Source organism: Myotis yumanensis, unplaced genomic scaffold (assembly GCF_028538775.1).
Source record: "Myotis yumanensis isolate MYYU_CA2020_CCGP unplaced genomic scaffold, mMyoYum1.0.hap1 SCAF_1, whole genome shotgun sequence".
In the NCBI taxonomy this organism is placed as follows: domain Eukaryota; kingdom Metazoa; phylum Chordata; class Mammalia; order Chiroptera; family Vespertilionidae; genus Myotis; species Myotis yumanensis.
In genome coordinates, this window is record NW_027223752.1 from 170,443,046 (window position 1) to 170,455,657 (window position 12,612).

Consider the following 12,612-nt stretch of genomic DNA (forward strand, 5'->3'; position numbering starts at 1 on the left):
AAGAGAATAAATTTGTGTTGTTTTTGACCACTGAGATTGTGGTAATTTATTACAGCAACAATAGGAAACTAACACATAAACTTTCCAGTGATAAATTGAGTGTTAGGGGAAAGTCATTAATAAGAATTTTTTTACATTCTTCTAAATAAACATATAGAAGAGAATATTCAATTCCCTTTAGCATTAATTTTCTAAGTCTCTGTGGAGCAATAGCTCACTGTTAATTGGTGGTTGTAGAAGCTTTTTGATATTCCATCCTGCAGGATGTTTGCATTATGTACTTGCTTCTGTTCTCTAGTGATTGAGTAGAAGTGCTGAATCTTCTCTTTTCTATTAGATTGAGGGTGACTTGTCGAACTAACCAAGTTTTCTGCTGATACTGCAGCTGACACCACCCCCTCTGTACCCCAGCTTGTGCTAACAAGTGACAGGGAGTTTGCTCAGTAAATCTGAGTTTTAACAATTAATATTATAAAACGTTTAAATGCCAAGAAAATCCAGAATACCCCATCTCTCTTTTTGGTTGTTTTGACTTTCTTTGGAAACTCTGGTAATTTTTTATATTATTATCCTATAATTATTGATTTGATTAAGATTTCAGCCCCCACTCCCTGCCTGACATGTAATAATGTTTTCCTTCATACCTAATTCACCACAGGTCTCTCAATATCTGAACCTGTTGGCTTCACTCCTCTACAGGATGGATAAAAGGTAACATTTCTCATCCTGAGGGTGTTCCCAGTGGTTAGAGGCTGGGAGTGAGTACTGAAGGGTTGTGGGTTCAATTCCCAGTTAAGGGTATAATCCCCGATGGGAGAGGCAACCACCAGTAGGGGTGTGTGTGTGTGTGTGTGTGTGTGTGTGTGTGTTTGTGTGTGTGTGTATCTCCCTCCCTCTGTCCAACTCTCTTTAAAAATCAATGGGGGAAAAAATCCTCTGGTGAGAATTAGCAACAACAAAAAGAAAACACTTTTTCATTATTCATTTGTTAATTCATTCAAAAAGAATTTATTAAGTACCTACCATATATAAAACACAGTGCAGGGCACTGGATATATAATGATGAAAAGACACAGTCCTTGCTTCTATAAAGTCTGCTTTCTAGTCATTCTGCTTTAATTTGGTGGAGAATTGTATAAGATAAAGAAATACTAAATAGATCTGTGGTGATTGAAAAATACCTTTGGACCATTGGATAGATCAAGAATATTCTTGTAAATAATATGATTGTGTGGACAGTTTTTATTATAAATAAGTCATGGTAAAGAAACTTTGAAATTGAGAATGTTTGAAACTAGAAGACAGCAACAGGAAGTGGTTGGAGAAAAATTTCAACAGGAAGAGAAGCAAAGATAATGTATTAGCCATTGGTATAACTAAAGTGTAACTGCTTAGGGCAGGTTCTAAGAATTGTGCCCCTTGACACAATTCAAAAATTGGGAGAGAATAGGGAAGGTAGTTTTTATATCTACGACACAATTTCATAAGCTAGTGAATAGCCTGTTCACAGTTTAGAGAAGAGAAAAAAACGTAGACATTTATTTAAGGCAAATGAAGTGCGTTTCTTTTTGAAATCCAGATCTTCTTGGACTATGACCTGAGAAGCAAAAGTCATGACAGTCGATGTCTCATTCAAAGAAGAAAAAGAAGTTAAAATAATGGACTCTGCAAAGTACTAAAAAGGGAATAAGAATAGAAAGCAACAATTTATGGTGAGAATTCTCGCTAAAAATAGGAGTTTTCATTTCCCAAAAGCAAATCATAGAAATGTTTATAACATGAAACCAAAGCCAAGGGAACAGTAGCTGAGAGTTCATTTTACTCCTTTCCTGTGGCTGGTTTAGCGTTCATTTCCCACCTTTTGAGAGACCAGCTGTGTGGTATCAAACTGTGAGTTGTGGTATCAAACTGTGAGTTGTCTATGAGATTTCAGAATACAGGCCCCTCAGTGGCACAGGCTCTGTACTCTGCTGCAGGCTTCATGTAGAGTCCATGGAGCCTGAGCCTTTGAGGAATGCTGGGGGAAAGCACAGGCCATCCTTATTGGGACCAATAAAAATATTTCTTCATGAAGATCTCCTAGAATCAAAAATATCATGTATGCTTTTGAAGGAAAGGGAGGGCATTACTTGGGAGTGAGTTCTTTGTAAGTCTAGGTCAAATATATGTAAGAGAGGGATGTTTAAAACTATTTTGAAAAGAGTTAAGAGTTTAAGTCATGGGTATGGCTATCTCCCAGGAGGTAGCTTGACTAGCCACAAAAACTGAGAAAGTAAAGGGGATAGTGAATTTGTGTAATGGCTAGAGATGAGCACTTCAAAAATTGTGGCTGAGAAATATACTTAATCTTGTGAGTACCATTGAAACTATTTTGTATACATTTTTTTTTGTTTTCACAATTAGGGTCAATTATCCTTACTCTTGACCAATTTAAACTAATTAACATACAATCTCTAAAGTCATCTCAATTCAGGAAAAGGCAAGTTCTCCTTGGTACATTGAAGCCATTTTCACAAGTGAATTCCATCCTACACTAAAACAAACAAAACATGATAATAGATCAAGAAAGCTATTGTAGCATAAAGCTAAATATGTGATTTTGTTTTCTAAATCTTGACTGTAACTTATTCATCATTGTAATACCCTTAGCAAGATGATTTTTTTTCAGACTTCTGCCCTTGAAACTCTACTTGAAGGGGATAGATGTCAACTATATTGATAGGTTCCCTTTTATATCTTTCATATGAAGTAAAAAGGATTCTGATTTCCATGAGAAGTAGATTGCAATTTCCATCTTGCCAGCCATTTCTTTTTTATCAGATATATTGCCTAGAAGAAGAAACGGAGAAGCTACATGTGGGGAAAGCATGTGATTTTCTTCACCCTTTGCAGAAGTACAGATTATGCAAGGGTCTGCATAGTTTCCTGTCACACAAGCATGACCTGTGAGGATAAGAGTCATTAGGGTCCTTTCTATTCCAAGGAGGAGGCCCATCTACCTAACTCCTACTCAGACATAAAGGGCAGAAGAGATCCACTCTCTGACATGTGTCCCGATGAACTGGAAACCACAATAGAGGTCAGTTTGAGGCTGGTGGCCTCTTTGTGACTCTGAAGTGGGCTAAGTAGTTAATTCACATATAGTGCCGATCAACCCTGATTTAACAGAAACTAAATGGGATTCCTTTCCTGAGCTTAAGAGTGGATTTGTCAATCAATCTAAAATTCAATAATCTGAGTAGAATTGACTACATCTTTCTGTGACTTTCTTGTCCTCTGTACTTATTCTAACTTTTACTATAACAAAACTTACATATTTTATTCTTATTGATTTAAATATAGCCTTCTCATAATAAGATATAAGTTCCACAAAAGACCTTATTCATTTTTTATCCTCAGGCTTCTATAGTTTCTAATATAGAGCAGGTAACTATATGTAAAAACTGATAAGTGATTAATTAATTACTGTGAGAACTATTAGAAACATAAAGTTGAACAACAACAAAATTTCAGTTCTCAAAGAGCTTTCAACCTAATGAAGAAGGCAGATATGTAAACTAATGATAATTTACAGAAAGTTAAACCCTAAATAAGGGTGCAGAAGAAATTGGTTAAGCCTAAAGTGGAAGAGGTGATAAAATATCTTTAGGGAGCCTGCAGAGAAAAGTATAATTTGGAGTTTGGTGCTTTAAGATTATGGATTATTTCCACAGGTAGGTTATTTCCACAGAGATGATGGAGGTGAAATTGGAGAGCAACTGTGTTATTTATAAACTTCGGACTTTTATTATTTAAACAGCTGCACTGCTGGTAGCATTGTTTAAGGTTTTAGCAGAAGTCATGTACCAGCCTTAACTCTTTTGTCTGGACATGATAGATATAAACCCAGCTAAAAGCAGTTTATTACTATGTGATATATTAGTGGATCATGCAACTAAGCTATGGGAATGGGAATGGTATACCTATGCCTTGTGGAAAACAGAAATAAAGGATTACTCTCTCATCCTCTACTTATTTTTTCATATTCTAGACTAGCTCCCTCAAAAAGTTGAAAGATGGGCTTTTCAAAATGGTGGCCAAATAGGCAGATATGTCCTGTGCCTTCTCAAGAAGCAGATAGAAGGAACAACTAAATCGAATAACATCCACCTGGAATTGGCAAATTAAACATAGTTGGTGAGACAATCCATGACTGGAAAGGACAGAGGACACCTGGAGAATGGTAGGATCGGGGATCTGGGCTGGAGAGAGATGCACAACCACTGGGACGAGAAGGTCAGAAGGAATCTGTGCTGCACCAAGTCTGCGTCCCTTGGGGACATGAGTAACACTCGACTCACAGGGTCCACAGGGCTGCTGGCAGCTGGGGAATCTAAATCTAAGTCCACAGCTGTGAGAGGCTGCACCCAGAAAGGCAGCCTAAAGAATTTCCCTAGCCACACAGTCCCGGGGGGAGGGATGTGGACAGAAACTCAAAGTGGTACTTTTGCTTTTATATTTCCCTTGCTTTTATTTGCTAAACCCAGATTATAGGACATTTCAATTACAAACACTCACTGAGGCCGCAATGCAGCTGGAGGTACAGTTTTGTGGAGTCTGGGAAGAGCCTGTGGAGAGGAGCAGGACAGGGAGGAGGGACCAGGAATCTGGCACTAGGACATTCCAGACTCTCCAACCATAAGCAGCCATTTTTCTCCTAAGGAGCCAGTCATTCCCAGGAGCACCTGCAGGGCAAATAGTACAGCTGCACCCAGACCAGAGCTTTGCAGAGGAAACGAAGAATCTGAATAGCCCCAGGAAGCCCTGAGGAACTGGATTCAGGGGCCATTTGGTCCCAGAAAACAGTAAAGCATCTCCCCCCACCTAAAGCCAGTGTCAGAAATAGATGCTTATGTAAATAAGAGTGAAAACAGGCAGGCAAACAAAGCAAGCAGATTGGTCCCGCCTGCCTGAAACCAAGGCTGTAGAGACAGACACAGAGGAGCTGTGGATTGCTGGGCACTTAAACATGGTGCTGACTAACAGGAAACTCAGAAGTGGCAGACAGAACAGTAGAGGAGGCGTTAAACTAGCCCCCATGGGGCATGAAACCTGGGCTGAAGCAAATGACACTTCATTTTTTATATATTAACTTTTAATTAAAAAGAAGAAAAAATTTTTTCTTTTTTTTAACCTTTATTTTTTGTATTATTTTTCTTCTTTGTATTATTTTTCTTCATTCTATTATTATTATTTTATTTTATCTTATTCTTTTATTTTTTTTCCACCCTTTTCTTCCTCACTTCTCCCCTGTTTTGCTTCTCTTGTCCCTGCTTTAATTTTTCTCTCTCCTTTATTTTTACCTCTTGTTAAAAATTGATCTTCTTTATCTGCTTTATTGACATGTTATTATTATTGTAGTCTCTGTTGGCTTACTCATATATCTAATTTCCTATCCCCTGCTCCAAGTCCATGCACCCTTCTCTTTTCTCTTTCTTAGTTAGCCAAATTTTATTATGTTTTTGTTTTTCCGCTCCTCGCTTGCCCTCTTCTTCTCCTAGTTGCTTAATTAGTTTCACTCATTAAACTCAAGCCTATCTGCTCTCTTCTCTATTCTCCTTTTCCAAAAATAGATGAATATATGAATAGATAAATTTTAAAAAATAATTTTATATTTTTATTTATTTATGATTTTGTTTTTTACTTTTCTTCTTATCCACTCATTCTCTTCCTACCTCCTCTGTGCTAAACCATGGGCATTTCCCCTATTCATTCAATTCCTTTACTTTACTTTCTGGATATAAGTTCTGCCTCTACAGATTCTGTCCTCCCCCTTTGTTTCTGGGTGTTTGTTGTTTGCATTTTTTGGCTTATTTGTTTGTTTTGTGGAGTTTTCTCCCCATATATGAATATATTTTTCCTCTTCTTTTTTCTTCTTTTTCTTTTCTCTCTCACCTTTTTTCCTTTTCTCAATATAATTTTTTTCTCTTTGCACTCTCCAAAGTCTCTGGTGGCATTTTTATTGGGGTTACCAGTGTAATGAGTACATTCCTGCTTTGTTCCCTTTATGTCATTTCTTCTTGAGTTGTATTTTGTGCTGTTCGGTTACATGGTAAAGAGTAAGCCACATAACCAGACACCCTGGGAGGAGACGCCATCCACAAATGGGACAATAACACTCAAGATCCAACTACACCAAGAGAAGCCAAATATCCCAAGTAGGGGGGAATCCCTAGAATACAAGCCCAGAAGACCTGAGAGATTGCACCACTGGGTCCCACAAAACATCTACTATATAAAATAAACAAAAAAATTGGGGTGACATAGAAGTTTGACCTAATACATAGAAATAGCCACAGAGGAACAATAAAAATGGGGAGACAAAGAAACAACCCCCAAATGAAAGAAAATAAGGATTCACCAGAAAAGGAAGTAAATGAAATAGAGGCGAGCAATTTGACAGAGAAAGAATTCAGAGCAATGCTTATAAGGATGCTGAAAATGATGGAAGACAAATTCAACAACATGTGTAAGATTCAACAGGAAGTGAAGAAAAACCTATAGAAAATAAAGAATTACATAGCTGCAATAAAGAACACAATAGAAAGCATCAACAGTAGGCTAGAAAAAGCTGAGGACCGCATCACTGAACTGGGAGACAAGATAAAAAACAACAACACCCAAGAAGAGCAGCAACAGGAAAAAAAAACACGTAAAAAGCAGGAGGAGAGCCTAAGGGAGTTTTGGGATAACACAAAATAAAACAACATCCACATAATAGGGGTCCCAGAAGGAGAGGAAACAGAAAGGAATAGAAAACCTGTTTGAAGAAATAATGACAGAAAACTTCCCTGATATTGGGAAGAAAAAACCCACACAAGTCCAAGAAGCACACAGAATCTTAAACAAGATGAACCCCAAAGGACCCACACCAAGACACATCATAATTAAATTGGCAAATACCAATGACAAAGTAAGAATCTTAAAGGATGCCAGAGAGAGACAGAAAGTTACCTATAAGGGATCTCCCATTAGACTATCAACTGATTTCTCAACAGAAACACATCAGGCATGAAGGGAATGGAATGAAATATACAAAGTGATTTAAAGCAAGGGACTGAATCCAAGAATACTATACCCAGCAAGGCTATTATTCAAAATTGAAGGTGAAAAAAGGAGCTTCACAAACATAAAGGGCTAAGGGAGTTAATTACCACCAATTCAGTAATACAAGAAATGCTAAAGGGAGTGCTATAAAAAGAACTAGGAAGGGAAGAAGGAACACAGGCAAACAGAATAAAAATGACAACAAACAAGAACGTATCAAAAATAAACTTAAATGTAAATGAATTAAATGCCCGAATCAAAAGACATGGGGTAGCTGAATGGATAAGGAAACATGACCCATATATTTGCTGTCTCCAAGAGACCCACATTTGAACAAAGGACTCACACAGGCTGATAAAAGAATTTTTCAGGCAAACAGAAATGAAAAATAAAAAGCTGGGGTACAATACTTATATGTGACAAAATAGGTCTCAAAGTGAAGGCCATAACAAGAGATAAAGAACACCATTTCATAATACTAAAGTGAGCAATTTAACAAGAGGATATAACTCTGGTAAACATATGTACCCAATACAGAAGCACCCAAATACATAAAAAAAAAAAAACTTCTGGAAGATATCAAGGGAGAGATCAACAGCAATACAGTCATAGTAGGGGACTTGAATACCCCATTGACACCACTGGATAAATCCTCTAAACAAAAAAATCAGCAAAGAAACATTAACCCTAAGTGACTCACTAGATCAGATGGAATTAATTGACATCTTCAGAACATTTCATCCCAAAGCCACAGAATATACATTCTTCTCAAGTGCACATGGGACATTTTCAAAGATAGACCACATATTGTGACACAGGCAAAGCCTCTTCAAATTCAAGAAGATAGAAATCATATCAAGCATCTTCTCAGATCACAATGGCATAACATTAGAAATCAACTACAATAAAAACAATAAAAAAATCAAACACCTGGAGGCTAAATAGCATGATTGGGTTACCAAAGAGATCAAAGAAGAAATAAAAAGCATCATGGCAACAAATGACAATGAAAACACAATGATCCAAAATCTTTGGGACACAGTGAAAGCAATCTTGAGAGGGAAGTTCATCACTCTACAGGCCTACCTCAAAAAAGAAAAAGAAAAAATGGTAATAAATTATCTAACCCTATGACTTAAAAAATTAGAGAGCAACAAGAAAAACCCAGTGTAAGCAGAAGGAAGGAAATAATACAGATCAGAGTGGAAACAAATGACATAGAAACCAAAAAAAAACAATACAAAAGATTAAAAAACAAAACAAAACCAAAAACGAAGAGTTGGTTCTCTGAAAGAATAAACAAGATTGATGAACCTCTAGCCAGGTACACCAAGAAACAAAGAGAGAGAGGACCCAAATTAAAATCAGAAATGAAAGAGGAGGAACCAAGATGGCGGCGTAGGGAGCGGACCTGTGTGTGCTGCTCTCTCACAGCATCATTGAAACTATCAACTATGAAGTAAACAACCGCCACTCAGAACCATGGGGAAGTTGGCCCAGTGGGAGATCTACATCTGGAGGAAAAGAAAGAAGTGCAGTGAGACTGAGTGGGAGCTACGGAGGCACCAAAACCAGAGGTACGCAGTCACACGCCACGCGGGCTGCAAATGGATTCTCGGTTTTTTACAAACCCTCGAATCCTCTGGGCTTGCTCGGGGCGGGTCTCTGAGGCCCCAGATCCCACAGGGAGAGGCGGCCACGGCCTTGCAGTGGTCGGAGAGCGAGGGAAGTTCTGACACGCGGCTGCTCGCCGGCACTGAGGGACAAGAAGTCCTGGTGTCCCGGGGAGGCGAGGGGCGCAGAGACACCGCCATCGCTATTTCCTCCATGCTGGCGACTCCCTGTGACCCCGCCCTACCCTCAGGGCTGTGCCAGAGGCACAAGAGGGAATGACTGTGCTTTTACAAACTCTCAAATCCACTGAGCTGGTTCGGGCGGGTCTCTGAGGCCCCAGGCCCCAAGGCGAGAGACGGCACGGCCTTCCAGCGGTCAGAAAGCGAGGGAGGCTCTGGCGCTCGGCTGCTCGCCGGCACTGGGGTACGCAAAGTCCTGGAGTCCTGGATAGGCAAGGGGCCGCTGAGTCTCCGCCCCGGCGACTTCCTGTGACCCCGCCCTACGCAATTTACATTCCCATCTGGGCTGTGCCAGACTCACAAGTAGAAACGCCTTTGCTTCTGCAAACTTTCAAACCCACTGAGCTGGTTCAGGCGGGATCATGAGGCACCAGACCCTACGGGGAGAGACAGCACGGCCTTGCAGCCATCAGAAAGCGAGGGAGACTCTGTTGCACAGCTGCTCGCCGGCACTGGGGGACACAAAGCCCTGGCAGAGATTCAAGGGGCCGCGGAGACTCAGCCAGTGCAATTTGCTCCGCCATGGCGACTCCCTGAGTCTCAGCCCTAATCAATTTACATCCCATCCAAGCTGTGCCAGGTGCACAAAAAGACCCACCTGCGCTTTTGCAGCCTATCCCAACAAATTGCAGACTTCAACTGCTCGAAGCCATGGGAGACACACTCAAGAAGCAGACCCAGGAGAACCAGGATGGCGGCATAAGGAAGAGACCTGTGCGTGCTACCTCACACAACAACATCGAAACTACCAAATATCAGACAAACACCTATCATACAGAACCATGGGAAAGTTGGCCCAGTGGAAGCTCTACAACTGGAAGGAGAGAAAGAACATTGAGACTGAGTAGGATGTGACACCAAGTACAGAGCCCAACCCAACAAACTGCAGATTTCAACTCCTCGCATAGAAAGAAGCGCATTGAGATTGAGTAGGATGTGCAGAAGCACCAAGTACAGAGCCCATCCCAGCAGGCTGCAGATTTCAGCTCCTTGCATCTGGGAGGGACGCAATCGGGGGGCAGAGTCGGGTCCGGGGCCGGCCAGGGCTGGGCCTGACCCGACCGGCACTGTGGAACTGCTGTACCAGCAAGCGCACAAACATGCCCACTGGTCCCAGTCTCCTGTGGGGCGCTGGGGGACAGCAGACAGGCAGTCTGTGCACTTGGTGGAGGGCAGGAGTGCTGGATGTTCAACCACCAGGAACGCCTGGAGATTTTGTCTGGTGGGGAGCTGCCGGCAGGGGACAGAGGGCCAAACTTCCTGTTTCCCTGGTAAGGCTGGGATGGCCCCGGTGAGGTCGGGATGGCCCCGGTGAGGTTGAAACGGTCCCGGTGTGGTAGGGACGACCCCGGTCAGGTCGAAACGGCCCCGGTGTGGTAGGGACAACCCCGGTCAGGTTGAATCGGCCCCGGTGTGGTAGGGACAACCTCAGTGAGGTTGGAACGGCCCCCGTGAGGTAGGGACGACCCCGGTCAGGTTGAAACGGCCCCCGTGAGGTAGGGACGACCCCAGTCAGGTCGAAACGGCCCCGGTGTGGTAGGGACAACCCTGGTGAGGTTGAAACGGCCCCCGTGAGGTAGGGACGACCCTGGTCAGGTCGAAACGGCCCTGGTGTGGTAGGGACAACCCCGGTCAGGTTGAAACGGCCCCGGTGTGGTAGGGACAACCCCGGTCAGGTTGAAACAGCCCCGGTGTGGTAGGGACAATCCCGGTGAGGTTGAAACGGCCCCCGTGAGGTAGGGACGACCCCGGTGAGGTTGAAACGGCCCCCGTGAGGTAGGGACAGCCCCGGTGAGGTTGAAACGGCCCCCGTGAGGTAGGGACGACCCTGGTCAGGTCGAAACGGCCCCGGTGTGGTAGGGACAATCCCGGTGAGGTCGAAACGGCCCCCGTGAGGTAGGGACGACCCCGGTGAGGTTGAAACGGCCCCCGTGAGGTAGGGACGACCCCAGTCAGGTCGAAACGGCCCCGGTGTGGTAGGGACAACCCCGGTCAGGTTGAAACAGCCCCGGTGTGGTAGGGACAACCCCGGTGAGGTTGAATCGGCCCTGGTGAAGTCGGGACGGCCCCGGTGAGGTTGAAACGGCCCCCGTGAGGTAGGAACGACCCCGGTGAGGTTGAAACAGCCCCCGTGAGGTAGGGACGACCCCGGTCTGGTAGGGACAACCCTGGTCAGGTTGAAACGGCCCCGGTGTGGTAGGGACGACCCCGGTGAGGTTGAAACGGCCCCCGTGAGGTAGGGACGGCCCTGGTGAGGTTGAAACGGCCCTGGTGAGGCTCAGACGGCCCTGGTGAGGTTGAGACTACTCCAGTGAGGTTGGGACAAATAAAGGAGACCAGTATGGACTGATGTACAGGAGTAGATACAGAAGCAGAGCAACATTGAACAGAATGTTAAACTACAGTGGGAAGCCTGGGGAGGGTTGGGGGGGGGGGGGTTAAGAGACCAACTGAAGGACTTATATGCATGCATATAAGATTAACCAATGGACACAAGACACGGGGCGGGGGGGGGCGGGGGGTAGGGGCCGGGGGAATGTCAAGGGGGGGAAAAAAGGAGACATATGTAATACTCTTTGTAATAATTCAAGAAATAAAAATTATAAAAAAAAAAAAAAATCAGAAATGAAAGAGGTGAAGTAACAACTGACCCCACAGGAATTTAAAGGATTATAAAAAAGTACTATGAACAACTCTACTCCAATAAACTGGACAACCTAGAGAAAATGGACATATTCTTACAAAAATACAAGCTTTCAAAACTCAATCAGGAAGAATAAAAAAACTTAATAGGCCCATAAGGACTGATGAAATTGAAGCAGTAATCAAAAATCTTCCAGCAAACAAAATCCAGTCAGCTTTACAGAGGAGTTTTACCAAACATTCAAAGAAGAACTATCCTCCGCAGTCTATTCCAAAACATTCAAGAGGGAGGCACACTTCCAAGCTCTTTCTATAAAGCCAGCATTACCCTAATCCCAAAATCAGATAAAGACACTACAAAGAAAGAGAATTATAGACCAATAGCCCTGATGAACATAGATGCTAAAATCCTCAATAAAATCCTAGCATATCAGATCCAGCATTGCATTAGAAAGATCATAAACCATGACCAAATGAGATTTATTCCAGGGGTGCAAGGCTGGTACAATATCTGCAAATCACTAAACATGATACATCACATAAACAAATTGAGAAACGAAAATCACATAATCATATCAATTGATGCAGAAAAAGCATTTGACAAAATCCAACGCGCTTTCTTGATAAAAACTCTCAGTAAAGTGGGAGTAGAGGGATCACGCCTCAACATAATAAAAGCCTTATATGACAGACCTACAGCCAACATCATACTAAATGGCAAAAACTAAAACCTTTTCCCCTAAGAACAGGAACAAGACAGGGATGCCCACTTTCACCACTCTTGTTTGACATAATACTGGAAGTGCTAGCCATAGGAATCAGACAACAAGAAGAAATAAAAGGCATCCAAATTGGAGAAGAAGCAGTAAAACTGTCATTATTCGAATATGACATGATATTGTACATGGAAAACCCGAAAGACTCCATCAAAAAACTACTAGACTTAATAAATGAATTCAGGCCCTAGCCAGTTTGGCTCAATGTATAGTGGGGCCTTGATTTACAAGTTTAATTTGTTCCTTGAGAGAGC